Source organism: Pelophylax lessonae (assembly GCF_965119305.1).
Source record: "Pelophylax lessonae genome assembly, chromosome: 3".
Taxonomy (NCBI): Eukaryota; Metazoa; Chordata; class Amphibia; order Anura; family Ranidae; genus Pelophylax; species Pelophylax lessonae.
In genome coordinates this window covers 423,814,218-423,831,522 of record NC_138770.1, presented here as the reverse complement: position 1 = coordinate 423,831,522, position 17,305 = coordinate 423,814,218, and the positions used below count along the sequence as shown (strand labels likewise).

General features: G+C 39.9%; 1 protein-coding gene across 15 annotated transcripts in view; it reads left to right on the top strand.

Annotated features, from left to right (window-relative positions):
- The window catches only part of PTPRK (protein tyrosine phosphatase receptor type K), a 658,422-nt gene that overhangs the window by 400,112 nt on the left and 241,005 nt on the right, over nucleotides 1-17,305 (top strand). The window lies entirely within an intron of this gene.

The window sequence follows — 17,305 nt, the reverse complement described above, 5'->3', positions numbered from 1 at the left end:
ATGGGAGAAGGGAAGAGTGGGATACTCCGGATCTTGAACTGATGACAATCCTGAGAACTTCTATCTGAAGATGCAGCGAGGCTGCGAATTTCACCTTGCCACTAGATGAAGTGTAGATACTGAGCCTTTGACCAAAAGACTTGGTTGCACACCGTCTTCAGGGTACTCGCCTAGCACCCCCTTTCACTCCACCAGCTGACAACTGTCCTCTGACTACTCTACTCCAGGGTGGCCCCCTTCCTGATCAGGCCCTTAGACATGATCCTCTGTACTCACTATACTGTTTTTCCAGGTTCTCCAGTGTCTCAACCCCTCTAGTCAGCTCTCCTGGACCTCTGGGTTCAGCTCCTTTCTTCTGGCTCACCAGGCTGACTGCCTGTGACCATACACCAACTGCTGCAGAAGAGGAGGCAGCTGCCACCACTCTCCTTCCAGGACTCTGCTCACCAGCCAAAGACCCTGAGCACACGTGCTCCTGGCTTTTATACCACATCCCACAATGCATTTAGACAACAGTCTGTGCCAATAACTGGGCCTGTATCAAAGCCTGTGTGCCCATTGTTTCCTCCACTGTCCAACATGCCTCCCTATTGGACCAGTGGAGACACTCCCCAGACCAGATGAATAGCACACTGAGCACCATGAGCAGACCTAACTCATAGATCCTGCTCCCTGTTAAGCAAAGAGCAATATAGATTTTGCCTACTGCTCCTCTGATAGGCAGACAGAGCCAAAACTATACTTTCTTACTAGCACCTACCTAGGAAGGTGCTACATTAATTTTTTAAGTTTTGTCTTTCTTTTTGCAAAATCTCCATGGTGAAACTGACAGAATACTACTTTGTGTACTCCTCTCTCATCACATCACATTTGGACCATGGATACTTTTCACTTGTTAAAACAAAACCTACACTGTTTTACTTTTAATTGTGTTTTTTTTTTTTTTTAGTTTTTTTTTTTTAATACAAATTACTGTATTTTATGTGAATGGTGCAATGGCTGAATAAAATCTTCTTGTAACCCTCTGTTAGTAGCACTCAGACTTGGAAAGGGGTGGCCATCTCTACAAGCCAGTTAGGTGTTGTTGCATGGATGGAAAGTGAACATCGGGGTGCAACAGTGTCTTTGTTGTCCACTCAGGAGGTGGATATGTGATGTTGATCATACTGTGTTACTGCTACATAGAAGGTCAATGATCTGTATGTACAAAATTTAAAACTCCATGGCAGGTAAAGTATTTTTTGAAAGATTTGAACTGTGTGCTTAGCAGCTTGTCTAAGGCTGCATTTACACCTGAGCGTATCGATTTACTGGCGTTTTTCAGGCGTTTTTATAAATTTTTGCAGCTTTTTGCAAGCTTTTGTAAAAGCATTTTAGAAGTGTATTACCAGTGTTTTGCAGCTTCAGGTGTTTTTGTTTAGCCAATAGAAAGCACTAGGGAGAGGAAATTAGGAGTGGAGAACTGCTATTTGATTGTTTTACAAGCTGCTCAAGTTTATTTAAATCTATGGGGCCAAAAACGCTTGTAATCTGCCAAAAAGAAGCTCATGTACTTTTTTTGAGCTTCAGGGATTTTGCTTCAGGCGACAGAATATTGAAATGAATCGTATTTTGCTTGTTGAGCATTTTGGAGCTTCAGAGCTGAGCGTTTTATAAGCTGAAAAATTCTCAGGTGTGAACAGGGTCTAAATTTTAACTTTAACTGAATAGTTGTAAATTAAATGATTGTCTAGGATTGTGCTTATGTCATTCATAGGCAATTTAAAGCAGAACTGCAGACATATATTTAAAAGTCAAAAAATGTGTGCACAAATATACAGATCAAAGTGCATGTACAGGTGCAATAATACTTTAACCACTTAAGGGCCAAGTCTATTTCTGACACATGATGCTTACAAGTTAAAATCATGAATTTTAGCTAGAAAATTACTTGGAACCCCCAAATATTTTATATATTTTTTTTAGCAAATGGCGGTCGTTGCAATATTTTTTGTCATGCAATATTTGTGCAGCGGTTCTAACATGCCGGCTGGTTGCTTGGGTCTCTTGGTGGGCCCGGGAGTGTGAATCCTCTTATAAATTCCACCATAAACAAGTGAATATTCCCGTGTCTTTTTACCAACATAAACGCCCCTTTCACACTTCTGTGACTTGTCCTGCAACTTGGGACTGCAAAGTCGCACGACAAGTCGCACTTCATGATTTCCAATGAGTACCGTTCATATCTGTGCAACTTTAAAGTAGTCTCTGCAATTATTTTAATGCGTTTTGAGGTACATAGACATAGGCATTGCTTCAAGTCCAGTCAAAATCTCTGTAAAATGGCACAACTTTTAGGTCGTATAAGGCCCCTTTCAGTATCGGTACGTGTGAGATACACCTTCCAATCTTTTGGGGCTCATCTTCCACCGCCGAGGATTGCAGGGTGCTTTAGTTTGCCTCCTGTTCCGAACTCCTCCTACTCCTCATCCTCATCCTGCCTTTAGGGTACAAAAAATTGTAATCGGGGCCTAGTCTGTGTTTGTACGTGTGAGATACACCGTTTTATAATTTTTTTACTATTCAGCTATTTAATCTACACCCTTTGGGGTAAAAAGAATTAAATTGCGGCATAGTCTGTATCGGTACGTGTGAGATACACCTTCCAATCTTTTAGGGCGCATCTTCCACCGCCGAGGATTGCAGGGTGCTTCAGTTTTGCCTCCTGTTCCGAACTCCTCCTACTCCTCACCTCATCCTGCCTTTAGGGTACAAAAAATTGTAATCGGGGCCTAGTCTGTGTTTGTGACCTAAGTGTTGCACGGTTTTACAGTGATTTTGTCACAATTTTTTTGCCATGATATTGCTGCGTCTTGAAGCAATGCCTATGTCTGTGGATCTCAAAACACATTAAAATCAACCCAAAGTAGTGCAGGGACTACTCTGAAGTCCTTGCGACTTGAATTTGTACAGATTAGATTAAGGTAGATTTACCTTAAACTATGTAGTGCAAGGGCCTGCCTGACTGCATACAAATTGAAAGTGTTTAGGTTTGACCCTATATTACATGGTTTTGGTAAATCTAAAGGAAAGTTGAACAAGAAAATTGTATAGTGTATGGCCACCCTTATGCTTCTACCATGTCCAGACGCTGTCTTTTCCTAGCCTAGAAAGCTGTATTTCCTTAACTGGAAAATCGTTGTTCTCCCAACTTTGTAGAAAGTCTTTCATTAAGTGAACACAGACCTCCCTAAATACAAAATATTCTATACAGTTAGGGCCTGCTCTGAAAAATGTATTTTGATTTGATAACCTTGGGGGGATTCCAGTGAAGTTCATTTGTCTGACTCTTCCTCACCACCGACGTCATTATATTACTTTTATTGTGCACCCTCGGGCCTATGTATATCCCCTTTATTCCATGCCTCTGTTTGCACTTCTCTGTATATAAAGGGGAGAGAGCCATGTATGAATGTGTGAGCAATTGTTAGTGCATTGCTTTTTTTGTATTCTTATTGTTTCTGCCTCTGTGCAGCCATTGCTGTGTCTACTGTTCTTCTCAATGCAACCATAAAAAGAAAATAAATACCTTTTTAAAAAAAAAAAAACAATGACTGCGTAAAATCAAGTGAGCTTGTGACATTTCAAAACTCATGACCAAATACAAAGGACCCATGGAGAAGTAAAACTGTGCTCTATGACTAAGACCTCACTCCCTTGATGAATTATGCCCTATGTCTGTTATCATGAAGGTAAAAGGGATGGAGGTGCCTAGTAAAGGAAAGTGACTATATTATTTAATTAATCTTATTTACTTGATTGATAGAATTGACATATAACATTTGTTTTGTTGTATACACTGTATGTATTTATAAATATATTATTATTATATAGGATTTTTATAGTGCCGACATTTTACGCAGCACTTTACAAGTTGAGGGTAGACAGTACAAATACAATACACTTTAAAACAGTAGGAATCAGAGGGTCCTGCTTGTTAGAGCTTACAATTTAAGAGATATATATTATATATATTTAAATCGAACACTGTTAGGAGTACAATGTCTCATGTAGGCAATGTAATTAAGAAAATGTACACATCTATATGTAAAATTGTCTACAACTGTGCTTGAAGTGGTCATTTTTATGGATTCTGGAAATCCTGCTGTTTTAGTAGATCTACGTACTGGATATGATATTGCCAGATGGCTGTAGGCTTTCTCCAGCACCGAAAGGTTTAATGTTGGGTGATAGCCGGAATGCCAAGAGATGTCATTGCATCCAATTTCATGCTGACAAGTGTGTTTTCCCAAGAGGTCAAGGAACTGATGCTCTCGTTCTCACAGATGGGTTAAATTGAAGCGGGCATTGCAATCTACACTTCTAGCTTTTGCTGAAAGACAGCAACGAAACAGATTGTCATTCTGCAAAGTTCTCGTTGAACTTCCATCTTTGGAAATAGCTTTATGTCAAAAGCTTTTGGGACATCTCTCTAGATTTCCCTGTATCTGACAGTTGGATAATATGTTTTATTATTAAGACGTGCTCTGCTGGAAACGTGTGTTCAGCTATTGTTTTGCTTTGCCAGCATTGAAGACTATAGCTATCTGATTCTAGGGAATAGCAAGGCATATCACTAATAGGTTTTCCTTATTGAGATTGAGTTTTTCAGCTAATGAGATGGGTTCTGTTTACAGAAGTATACTGTATAATATACCTATTATTTTCTCTGCTTATCTGAGTAGTGTGCAGTCGGCCAAATCTTAAAATGATCTGACTTATTTAATAAGGTGCAGCAGCCCATAGCAACCAGTCAGCATTTAATATTTCCATTTTTCATTGCACTAATAGATAAAAGGGGACATTTGATATATTGCTGTGGGTCAGTGGGCTTTACAAATCATGCTATATCTTTTAGTACCTGATTAAATACATTTTTGTCAATACACATTCTTTCAGATACAAAATGTAAGGTAAGGTCATCATTTTGAAAGCATTTGATCTGCCAAACCATGGTAAATAGACTGCAACTGGGACAGCACAACAGTCCTGAACCAGAGATGTATAGTAACTAAATAGAACTACTTCACTACTGTACTTAAGTACCGAAAGGCAGTATCTATACTTTCCTAGAGTAGAATTTTTTTCTCCTACTTCCACTTTTACTTCACTACATTTTTTCGATGCTTTCAATACTTCTACTCCGATATTTTTTTTTGTGCTGCATAGTTACTCGTTACTATTATAAAAATTACCACTGCCAGAACAGTAGATGGCAGGTTTCATGAAGCTCAAAACATGTGTATTATCAGCGCATACGAAAATAAATGCTACTGTATGCATAAATAAAAGCTGCATTTGAAATAATAAAAAAAAATATGATGTTCAAACGTTTGACTTCTTTCTTTAATAACTACATAACACAGTACTTGTACTTTTACTTTCAGTACTTGAGTACTTGAGTAGCAATTTTATTTTCAAAACTACTGGTACTTTTTCTTTCAGTACTTGAGTAGCAAAATTTAAAAAAAAAATACTTGCAATACTTAAGTACAAAAAATGTTGAATATTTTAGTACTTCTACTCAAGTCACTTTTTGATCGAGCACTTCCACTTCTACTCAAGTCACTTTTTGATCGAGCACTTGTACTTTTACTCAAGTATGGATTTCGAGTACTTTATACAACTCTGTCCTGAACTAATCCATAAATGGCTCTCTAGAGTACTTCTACAAGCTTAGCTATCTGCTTAGCATTCCTAACTATTCTATATGAATGACCTAATATAAAATGAGCACTGGAGGCAAGGTATGGTGTTTATGGAGGTAAGGTATACTGTTTATACCTAAATACACTTTGGACCGTCAACCGTTTGTGCAGAGGCTCATGGGGGCATCAAATCAAGAATGAATGTTTGATTTTTGAATTGTCTGGCTGATAACCGTTTCCCTGGCATATGTCTGTCTGGTATATTTACAAAATGCATTAAATACTTAAGCACATACTGTATGCCCTCAAGCTAAAAAAAGATCAAAGATGAGAACACCTGAAATATTCACACCAACCATGTAAAACAAAATAGAACAATGTGATACAATAGGAAACAATGTAACAGATAAAGCTTTTATAAGCTAAATAATGCAGGTAGCCCAAAGTGCTATACAGCAGACTACTAATCTAGCTTTGAAAGTGCTGCTTTGATCCAGCATGAGCGTGCTGTGTGGCTGTAGGAGACAAAAAGGGTCAAATACTGTATGCTCCACTGAGCCATACATGATCTTTCAGTTGGGAGGACCTTCTGACCTCCATCTTGTATCAGTGGGCACCATTATTAGTGCAAAAGAATGTAATCTAAATGCACAACCTTAAAAAAAAAAAAAAAAACTATAAATAATAAGGCAAAGAAGTTCACAACAATGTTGTTGTAATATTTGTTGGAAAGTGTTTAAATAAGCTTAAAGTTCTAAAGGCTCCAGGTTTTTTACCTTCATGCATGGAACCTTGTGTGCGCAGCAGTCCCCAAATACTTACCTGAGCCCCATCTCGATCCAGTGATGTGCATTAGAGCCTCGGCTGCGGGGGACTCTCCCCCCCTCTTTGGCTGAGAAAGTAGCGGGAGCCATTGGCTGACACTGCGGTCACTCACAGCCAGTGAGCCATTGGGAAGAGAGAGGGGTGAGGCCAAGCCTTGGCTCTGTGTCTGAATGGACATGAAGAGCTACGGCTCGGGAGCGAGCCTGCTTAGGTGCCCCCCGAGCAAGCCTTTTACTCTGGGGGCACTTGGCAGGAAGGTGGAGCCAGGAGCACCGACGGGGGATCTGGTTGCTCTGTGCAAAACAACAGCACGAAGCAGGCAAGTATAAAATGTTATTAAAAATAAAAAATAAAAATACCTTTACTTTAATATCACTTTAATTCAATATTTGGAAGTTTTGTCTGAATCTCTCATTGACCGAGGTGTACACAAAATTAGTGTCTGGAGATGGAAAAGTAATTTTGATTAACTGTAAATTACAATATGGTAGCTGCTACAGTTGTGAACTTGGTACTGGCTTTAACTTAAAGCCTTTAAGAGTCGGCAGAGGGCTAGTAGAGCTACCCAATCACGGGTCTCATACGGCTCCCTGGGTGCTCTATTGGCACATACAGTGGTTCCTGGCCTCCTATGGGAATCCAGGGACTGAAGGAAACCTCTTTACTGATGAAAGCAGAAGGAACTTGGGGAACATCCATTCCCTGATCCTTCCTGTATATAATGACAAAACGGAGTCTATTATGTCACTTCTAGGGACAAAGCTGTCATTCCTTGGCTAGTGTAGCAAAGGATGCAGCTATTCAAACATGATTTGGGTTTGAAGAGCTGCATTGGAGGGCAGGAGAGAGGTCTCCATAAAGAGTATCTGTCACCTGCCAATGCTATCACATGGGGGGCTAGTTATTTTTAAAAGGCTTATGTCACCCTCGCACACACCTCGTATAAGCGCAGCATTGGGCACATGTAGGTAAATATCAGTTGTGTCACACATGACAAGTGAGGTATTGTCTTTAATGTCAGTCAAATACAAAAAGCTTACTAATGGTAAAGTCTTGCTACAGAAGCTATAGACACTGCTTGTTTTTGCCAATTGTTTTTATCCAATACAAATCAGAAATTGCATATTTGAATGTTAATAATTTGGATTGTGTAGCTCATCTTTGCAGCAATATGTCAACATTATGACCTTCTTAAGCAAGGCTGTGTGCCACAATGAGCCCTTTCATTTGCTAGGTGTGTAGCACATTCCTTGTATTATGTCATATCTAATTTTGTAAACTTATGCTCTGAAATAAGTCTTAAATGAAATCAACATGTTTATTGCTGGCTCCTGATATGTGTTCTAGTTTTAATGGTTATAGTGAGTGCAGTAGCTGGGGAAACCAAAAAAAAAAAACTTTCATTGGGTGATTTGCGATTAACCGTTCAACCATTTTGTGCCAGTTATAAGTTTAGAAGTGAGTGTCTCTTGTATATCTTAGGCACATTTCAGATGTTCCAGTTTGCTTATGTATTATTTATAAACTGGCACAAAGCTGACATTTTGGGGGTGAGATACCTTACTTTTTTCTTTGAAAGTCAAAAACCTATTTAATGAAGATCAAGATGAAGATTACTACCTAATGTATGGTTTAGTCATAATGGACATCATTGTCAGGGATGCTACTGAATTCACCTGAAATACTTCCGATATGTTTGACAATTTAGGACAAGTGAAATAAACCTGGGTTGGAGGTGAGAGGGATGTGTTCCAATACCAAGAATTTGTAATGTGGGCCATAATCGTTCCATGAAGAAATGATATGCCACTTCTTTGTGAATCACACATTCTGAATTACACTGAAAAAAATTTATAAATGCAACACTTTTGTCTTTGCCCCCATTTTTCATGAGCTGAACTCAAAGATCTAAGACTTTTTCTATGTACAGAAAAGACCTATTTCTCTCAAATATTGTTCATAAATTTTTCTAAATCTGTGTTAGTGAGCACTTCTGCTTTGCCAGGATAATCCATCCACCTCACAGGTGTGGCATATCAAGATGCTGATTAGACAGCATGATTATTGCACAGGTGTGCCTTATGCCTCGTACACACGTTCAGATAATCAGGCGACTTATCGTTCGCATTTTGTTGCATGATACTAACATCGAATTCAACAATGCGTACTAAACGTATGATTTTTGTCGTATGATTCTGGAAAAGCTTCCTGGTTGCTTAGCTACGTATCAAATGGTGCAAAACAAAAACAATGGCAGCCAGGCTTTTTCCATGCTATTTTAGGGTTTCTGAGCATGCACGTTCTTTGTCGATTAATTTTTAGCGGACGCATACTGTACTGTTGAAACGATTGTCGTTCGCGAGGCTGTCGTATGACCGAAGTTTTCCTGTTTGTCCCTTCGGATTTTGTTGGATGAACTGTCATGATCAGCTGTCGAAAGCTGTGTACTAACGATCAGATTATCGTGCGATCAGGTCGAAAGCGAGTTTTGTTGTACGATTATCGGAACGTGTCTACGGGGCATTAGGCTGGCTACAATAAAAGAAATCAAAATTGTGAAATATAAATTTAGTTCTATATCCACTACCTACACAACCTATTTAAAGAATTTAAATAAATAACACTGCATGAAAACATATGTGTAAAGCTGCTGGTTGTAAGACCACAGGGTCTAGATCAATGAATTTCAAAAAGAACCGGTCAACGATTGCATTGGTCGATTCTTTAAGGGTCCTTTCACACGGCCGCTCCGCTGCTTAAGTCCGCTGCGGGACTTTTTTTTTTTTTTCACGGAGCGGATGACATTTGTGTCATCCGCTCCGTGTGCCCGCATATCATCCCATCCGTTTGCGGATGATATGCGGACATATTGTAAGTATATGGCATTGCGGATGACACCGCTGACATCCGATTTTCCTTCCTTTCCGTTTTTTACACGGATGAAAAAATAGGGTTCTGTTCCATTCGAAAAAACGGAACAGAACTGAAAGGAGGAAAATCGGATGTCAGCGGATGGTATTCCGCTGACATCCGCAATGCCATTCACTTACATTATGTCCGCAAATCATCCGCAAACAGATGGGATGATTTACGGACACACGGAGCGGCCGTGTGAAAGGACCCTTAACCACGCTTAATTGTATCAAAAAATGTATATATAAATTATAAAGTGCAATCTGTGCATATGTGCCAGTAAAGCATCCCCTAACATGGGCAAATAGTGTTCTGGCTACAATAACCAAATTCATATGTGAACTTAAGTGAACTGTGCAAATAGTGCTTAAAAACAGAACAGTATCTTAGACTATATATATATATATATATATATATATATATATATATATATTACTGTAATTGGAGAAAATTGAGTAAATCCTGTTTGTCAAAGAAGTAGTCCTTAATCACCAACCACCAACGTGATTAAATGTGCCAAAGTAGTCTTAGCTCATTCATTCAAACTTCTTCACAAAAAGGTGTGCTGGGATAAACTTCTTGTCCACCACCAATAACAAAATTGCCTACTTACCAGAGGTAAAAAAAAAATTATATATATAGTTTAATTTGGGTGAGAGGGCCTCCTCAACCAATGGTGAGAAAAAACTCCATCCGGGCATCCATAGTATTATCGGGGGCAATAAAAGAAGTGAAGTATGTAGTATTTATTGAATAAAACATAATTAAAAACACTTACAATGCTTGCAAGGAGATTACAGCTTGATTCAGTGAACAGGGATGCCAATTGTTCCACCTGCATTCCAAATGGCGGAAGTGACTGCAGGAATGTCCAGCAGAGCTGTTGCCCGTGAATTGAATGTTCGTTTCTCTACCATAAGCCGTCTCCAAAGACGTTTCAGAGAATTTGGCAGTACAACCAGCCTCACAACCGCAGACCACGTGTAACCTCACCAGCCCAGGACCTCCCCATCCAAGATCGAAACTTCTAAGATTGTCTAAAACCAGCCACCTGGACAGCTGCTGCAACAATCGGTTTGCATAATCAAATGATTTCTGCACAAATGATTTCTGCGCAAACTGTCAGAAACCGTCTCAGGGAAGCTTATCCTACATACTGGTCATCCTCATCGGGGGCTCGTTCTGTCTGCAGGTCGTCCTCATAACCAACTTGAGTGGGCAAATACTCACATTCAATGGCATCTGGCACTTTGGAGAGGTGTTCTCTTTACGGATGAATCTCGGTCTTCTTAGATCTTTGAGATTAGCTCATGAAAAATGGGGCAAAAAAAAGCGTTGTGTTTTTATAATTTTGTTCAGTATATTTACAGATTACCCTCCTGGAAAATCAGTGTTATATTGATTGTGATAATATGGATATTTTGCAGTACACACTTTTTTTTTTACAGTACACAGACTTTTTTTTTTTTTTTTTATCTGCAATTTTCAAGGTATATTTTTATCACATTTTCTCTCTTTATGTAAATAGAAAGTCATGCATGACATGGAAGTGGCCTGGCTCTGTGCCATTTTAAAGTCTGATACCCATAGTCATGGCCGTTGATTTCTGTTGTGTAATAATTTAATTATGCTAGATTGGGAAAATTATTCTTGCCTCAGTGATAATGCCACTAGGGAGAAAAAGAGATTGATGGCAGCCTTGGGAGTATGTCTTGTTCTACTGGTGTTTTCCAGCTGACTGGACACCCATTGCATCAGCTAATTGAGCTTTAGTGGCAAAAATAGACAGAGGGGAAAAAAGTGTCACAAAGTTAGAAGATGATATGCATGCATATTCCATTAAATTCTGTTAAATTTGGTTAACTGAGATCAAGATACTAATGCGTTTAACTCTTTAGCTGCACTTTTATTCTTCTGCCTTGGCAATCTTATACTGCACACTTTAGGGCCATGTTTATATGGTATGGATATTTGCCAAACAATCACTGCAGGTGAATCAATGACTGTAATAAAGTCACCAATTTAAAAAATGCAAAAAAAAAATCATGTATTTTGAATGGTTACTCTGTTTTTTTCTTTTCCATAAATGTTATATCCTCTTGCAACATGCCATTAAACTTACTAAATAATGACTATTCTACGAGAGTTATTTCCTTAGCCTCTCCCCCCCCCCCCCCCCCCCCATGCTTGTCATAGCTCTCCCTTCTTATGGTAGTGTCTAATTTCTGTCTGTGTTGACCCAACTTGTCCACCATTTACCTCCCTTGGTAACCTTTTTTTGTAGCTCCCAGAGAGGGGAAGCAAAGGGGAATATTTTCTAGTGTGTCATTGAGTGACTGCTTTGAGTTTGCTGTGGTTGCTGATATCTCACCCAGCAGCAGTCTTGGGTCTTTTGGGAGTCTTCGCAAGAAAGACTTTTACACAGAACTAATCGAATGCATAAAATACTTTAAATGCACAACTTTTTTAAGGGAAGTATTTATATTGAAATTATTGCATACACCTGGAAGCTACATTTGTAATGAATATCACATTTAATGATTTATAAATATTCCTTCTAGTTTGAAGTGAAATGTTGCATTAAGCTAACCATGCATTAAACTGCAAGGTTCACCTAATACATTGGTGGCCTCAGATGTGGCCCATGAGATAAAAAAGGCTACACAAAATATTTGGTCTATTACAGTATTTCTCAACTCCGGTCCTCAGGGCACAATAACAAGCCAGATTTTAAGTATCAGGGTCCTTTCACAGGGCGCACCGCCCGACAAGGTCCGTTCTCTGCTCAGCGGGGGATCGATCCGCCGATATCCACTGAGCAGGCGGATGACAGCTCCATCTTCGCTCTGTGTGCGAAGACGAAGCTGTCAGATCCCCGCTGTCCTCTATGTGGAGATCGGATGAGAACGAACCGCCTGTCCGTTCTCATCCAATCCCATCCGATCCGCCAGATGGATGGAAAATAGGGTTTCCATCCGTCTGGATTTCACGGACAGGATCAGAATCGGATAGCAGCGGGTGTCAGTGGAGATGTCTCCGCTGACATCCGCTGCCCCATAGGGATGCATGGAGCTTCTGATCAAGTCCGCCTGAAAAACTGACAGGCGGATTGGATCGCCTGTGTGAAAGGGGCCTTACCTTGGGGAGATGCAGACTAGAATACTGCAATCACTGAGCAGCAAATTATATCACCTGTGATGAATTTCAATTTTCTTGCAAACCTGGCTTGTTCGAATGCCCTGAGGACCGGAGTTAAACACTTGTCTGTTCTTGTCTTTACATTCCCCTTTAGAGCCCATTCACATTAGCGCAACTTGACAAGTTGCGGTATGTCGCGGTCCATTGAGTAGTACAGGACCCGTTCTAATAGGAGCGACACAAGTTGCTCCGACTTAGAAAAAGGGTCCTGTACTACTTTAGGGCGACCTCGGAGCGACTTGCATAGACTTCCATTATGTGAATTCTCTGAAAGTCACGCCGAAGTCGCAGTGCACAGCGGTGCACGCGACTTCACAGTTCGCCCCCCCCCCCCGAAGTAGTGTCGCCTCAATGTGAATGGGCTCTTACACATTGTTCTTACAGTGGATTCAAAATAATACTAACAGTCTCTAATTATTAGCAGCTGTCAGTCACAACCAACACACACTACACATGACATGCAAACAATGTAGAAAAAAACAGGCTGTTACAGTAAAAAGTAAAGTAAAAGGGAGCTTTAGGCAGTGTCGCGGGTGCAATACTCTGCAGACTCCTGAAAAAAAAATAATGAAATACATATTTTTTTACCTGCAAAAGCAAATATGTGCATTTATTTATTTATTCAAAGGTGATCTCACCCTTTAATGTAAAGAGAATTTACCAAGTAATTTGTACATCAGAAGATACATTTTATATTTTTTAAATAAAGTAGTTTTCTTTTTAAGGTTATTAAACCTCTGCACTAGGTGCACAAAAGTAAAGCTATTGCTTGCTGGTTTATTTGCTGCTTGTTTTTAAAGTTCTAGTAAGGTATGAAGGGAACACACAGCATGTTTTTTGCACTTACAGAATGCATTGCTCTGTCTCTGATTACTAATTGCCAGAGCTGAATGCTGACACATGAAGAGGGGTGTCTAGTGGTATGCAGAAATTGACTTTCTGCAGCAAAAGTCTATATCTTAATTGTACAGTACATGGAGTAGAAATTGATTGGTAAACCATGGGTTTTTAATGCCACTATTGTCCAGTGATTGACACTGGCAAAAGCTTTGCTGGGAACTGCCCCCATGTAAGCCCAATCCCTGTGTAAGGCGGAGTGTGCTTGGGCAATGGACCCTCTCTCCTGTTGGAGATTTTTTCTATTTTTCACCTCATTTACTTGATGCTTCTATCAAATCTGATTGTTTATCCCCTTAGGGCTCTCTAGCAGTATCTGGATGGGTTACCATTGCTATACATCTTGGAAAACTCACAATCTGGATCCTGTGTTCTGTGCTCACCTTGGTTTGTGCTGTAAATGAGTTAGGCACAGGGTGCTATACAGGCGCTGCTGAACCCTGTGTGATCAACAATGCTCAAATACACTCAAGGAGAGCATAGGGAGACATGAGCGTAGAAGTGTGAAAAGGGACAATTGGAAAGAATGGGTTTCTATATAGTCAGGTGTAGGAAAACAAGCTGAGAAATGCTCCAAGTGGGAATAGGGGCTTAAAGTGATTGTAAAGTAATTTTTTTTTTTTTTTTTTTAAATAAACATCTCATGCTTACCTGCTCTGTGCAAAAGTTTTTCACAGAGCAGCCCCGATCCTCCTTTTCAGGGGTCCTCCACTGAGCCTTTGTGCTCCTCTGTTTCTTCGTTTGCCACCATTGGAAGCTGATTCCTTCTTTCCTCTGGTGGCACACATGCGGACTTGATTCTAAGCCACGCTGTGTGTGTCTGGTGTGGCTCAACTCCTGCTCCCTCATCACTGGATTTGATTGACCGCAACAGGAGCCAATGGGTTCCCGCTGCTCTCACGGAGTCCAGTGAGGAGGGAGAGAGAGAGAGCAGCGCCGGATCAAGAACGGGCTTGGGTATGTTTTTTTTTTTTTTTTGAGGTGGAGCAGAAAATAGAAGTTTTTTTTTTTTTTTTTTTTTACCTAATTCGGAGATAACATTAAGGTAAAAAGAATTATTTAACCTTCATAGTCACTTTAATTGCTTTCTACATGAACACCTAACCTAATACCCAAATAAGTTCTTAAAACTCCTTTCTCCACCACTACACCTTCAATCCTTAACCACCGCCTTACCGCTGGATGTCATATGATGTCCTGGGCTTTAAGTGAGGATATCTGAATGATGCCTGCAGCTATCATTCAGATATAGTTTTTTTCCGCCAGTGATTCCCTGCACCATAAGAACAATCATAGCAGCTGTTAAGCCGCTTGATCGTTCTTACTGGTGTCAAGAGGGGACTCCCCCCCCGCCTTCTGGTGCTTCTACCGGCTCGCCCGTGCAATCGGCGAAGCGAATCTGAGAAAGAATCCGCCAGCGGAAGTACACCATAGAGTCTGCCGAGGACCAGCTTGTCCCCAGCAGTCTCTTTGACTCTTGGTGGCCCGGGCGCGACGTGATGTCATGCCCGGCCTGGAAGTTTTCAATACTGCCAAGATCTCGGCTCTGTAGACTAGATCATTTTTTTTTAATTTTTTTTATTTCAGGCTTTGTAGCCTGTAGGAGAGATGTGAGGTCTTATTGACCCCAGATCTCCCCATAAAGAGGACCTGTCATTCACTATTCCTATTACAAGTGATGGTTACATTCCTTGTAATAGGAAAAAAAAGGAAAGTGTAAAAATAAAAAAATAAAGTAAACTATGAAAAAAGTATAAGTGCCCCCATCCCTGGGTGCTCGCACGCAGAAATGAACGCATACGTACGTCGCAGCCACATATGTAAACGGCGTTCAATCGATATATGAGAGGTATCGCCACGCCAGCTGAGAGCAACAACTCTAGCCCAAGACCTCCTCTGTAACTCTAAACTGGTATCCTGTAAAAAAAATGTAAAGCGTTGCCTATGGAGATTTTTAAGTACCAAAATTTGGCGTCATCCACGAGTGTGCGCAATTTTAAAGCGTGACCTGTTAGGGATCTATTTACTCTGTGTAACATCATTTTTCAAGTTATACAAAAAAATTGGGCAAACTTTAGGGTTTTCTTTTAATTCATAAAACTGTTTTTTTTTCCCCAAAAAATTGCGTTTGAAAAAATGTATGCGCAAATACCGCGTGACATAAGTTGCAATGACCGCTATTTTATTCCCTAGGGTCTCTGCTAAAAAAATATATATATATATAATGTTTGGGGGTTTGGAGTAATTTTCGAGAAAAAAAATGATTTTTACATGTAGGAGCGGAGTGCCAGAAATGGCCCGGTATTGAAGTGGTTAACTCACTCAACACGTAATCCCCCACCATGCACGGAACCCCCAAGCCTAACACTAACCTCATCACTAAACTAAGATCTAACACTGATTAACCCCTATCCTTCTACATGCTCATCTCATCCTGTATTGATAGCATGCTGTCCTGAGCCAAGATCTCTGCACCAGAAGAAAATGCTAATGTAGTGAGAGGGCATGAGAAATACATTTTTAATTTGTTTCATTTTTGAAAATATACATGTGTATTACTTATCCGGTGTTAGTATTTGTTGTTGTCATTTAATCCTGTACACACCTGAATGTGAACGTTTACATATAAGCTTTCTTTATCCAGCAGTAATACTGACTATGAACAACAGTAAATGGCAATTAAAATGTGCGTCATCTCTTAGACTGCTGTTTTAACTGAGCAATTAGATCATTTAGCAGATTGCATCAAAATGCAAGTGGATTCATCACAATCCAGGGGATATTGATGCTCTCCTAGTATGATATATTGGCTAATTTACTTCCCAAGATGGAAAAAAAAAGAATTAAAAGCGACAGCTGCCTGGTCTTCTCATTGTATCCCTATGCATCTGCTCCAAGCACTATTAAAATGGATCATGCTATTAATTAACATTTCCTCTTTAATGTCTTTGAGTCTTAAACATTGATTAAAAACCCACAGGGAAGATCTCAGAGCGGCAGGGGATGAAACAAAACAGCTATGGTGTTCTACCTTTAGGGGGCATCTTGTCAGGGCTGCAGCTGTGAATGATTGTTCTTCACCTGCAAGAAGCGCTGCCTTCTCTTTCTCTTTTTTTCTTCGGTCTTCTAATTCTCTCCACCACTTATCCTTTCTATGTTTGTCATTTTCTTTATACTAGGTAATTTGATCTGTTAGAAATTTAGGACAAAAAGTCCATGTGAATCAAAACGTTGAAACCTTATATAAGCTTTAACATGATTATTTAAGTTCATGAGTAACCTTTTAATTTTTTAAATCTGGAGCTTTCATTAAAATACCTTGTGATCCTTCCATGAAGGCCTTTGTTGAGGCACTTCCTTTTACAGTGTGACAATGCTTGTTCCTGGTCTCCTATTTGTGCTCTTGCATAGTCACCCTCTGGTGACCTATGGGCTAATGATACTGACTGCAGGTGGCTGTTTCAGTGCACATTATACCTGATCCACTGCTGTCCCATCAGGAAACCCATCCTGGTAGTGCCATGCAGCCTTTTTCTGAACTGCATGATTGTAGACATAAAGAGGCTGCAAGAGATCAGTAGCACTGAGATGCACAAAGGGCATTAAAAAATGCCAGTAATTTATGATGCACAGTTTTTTTGCAAACAAAGGGTCATCCAGTTAGACCCCATTCACACCATTATCTTGCTATAACAGACTTTAGGTGAATTTGGTCCATCAATGACCCTTTGTTGACCTGCAACACACAAGGGTTGATCTACTAAAGGCAAATAGATGGTGCACTT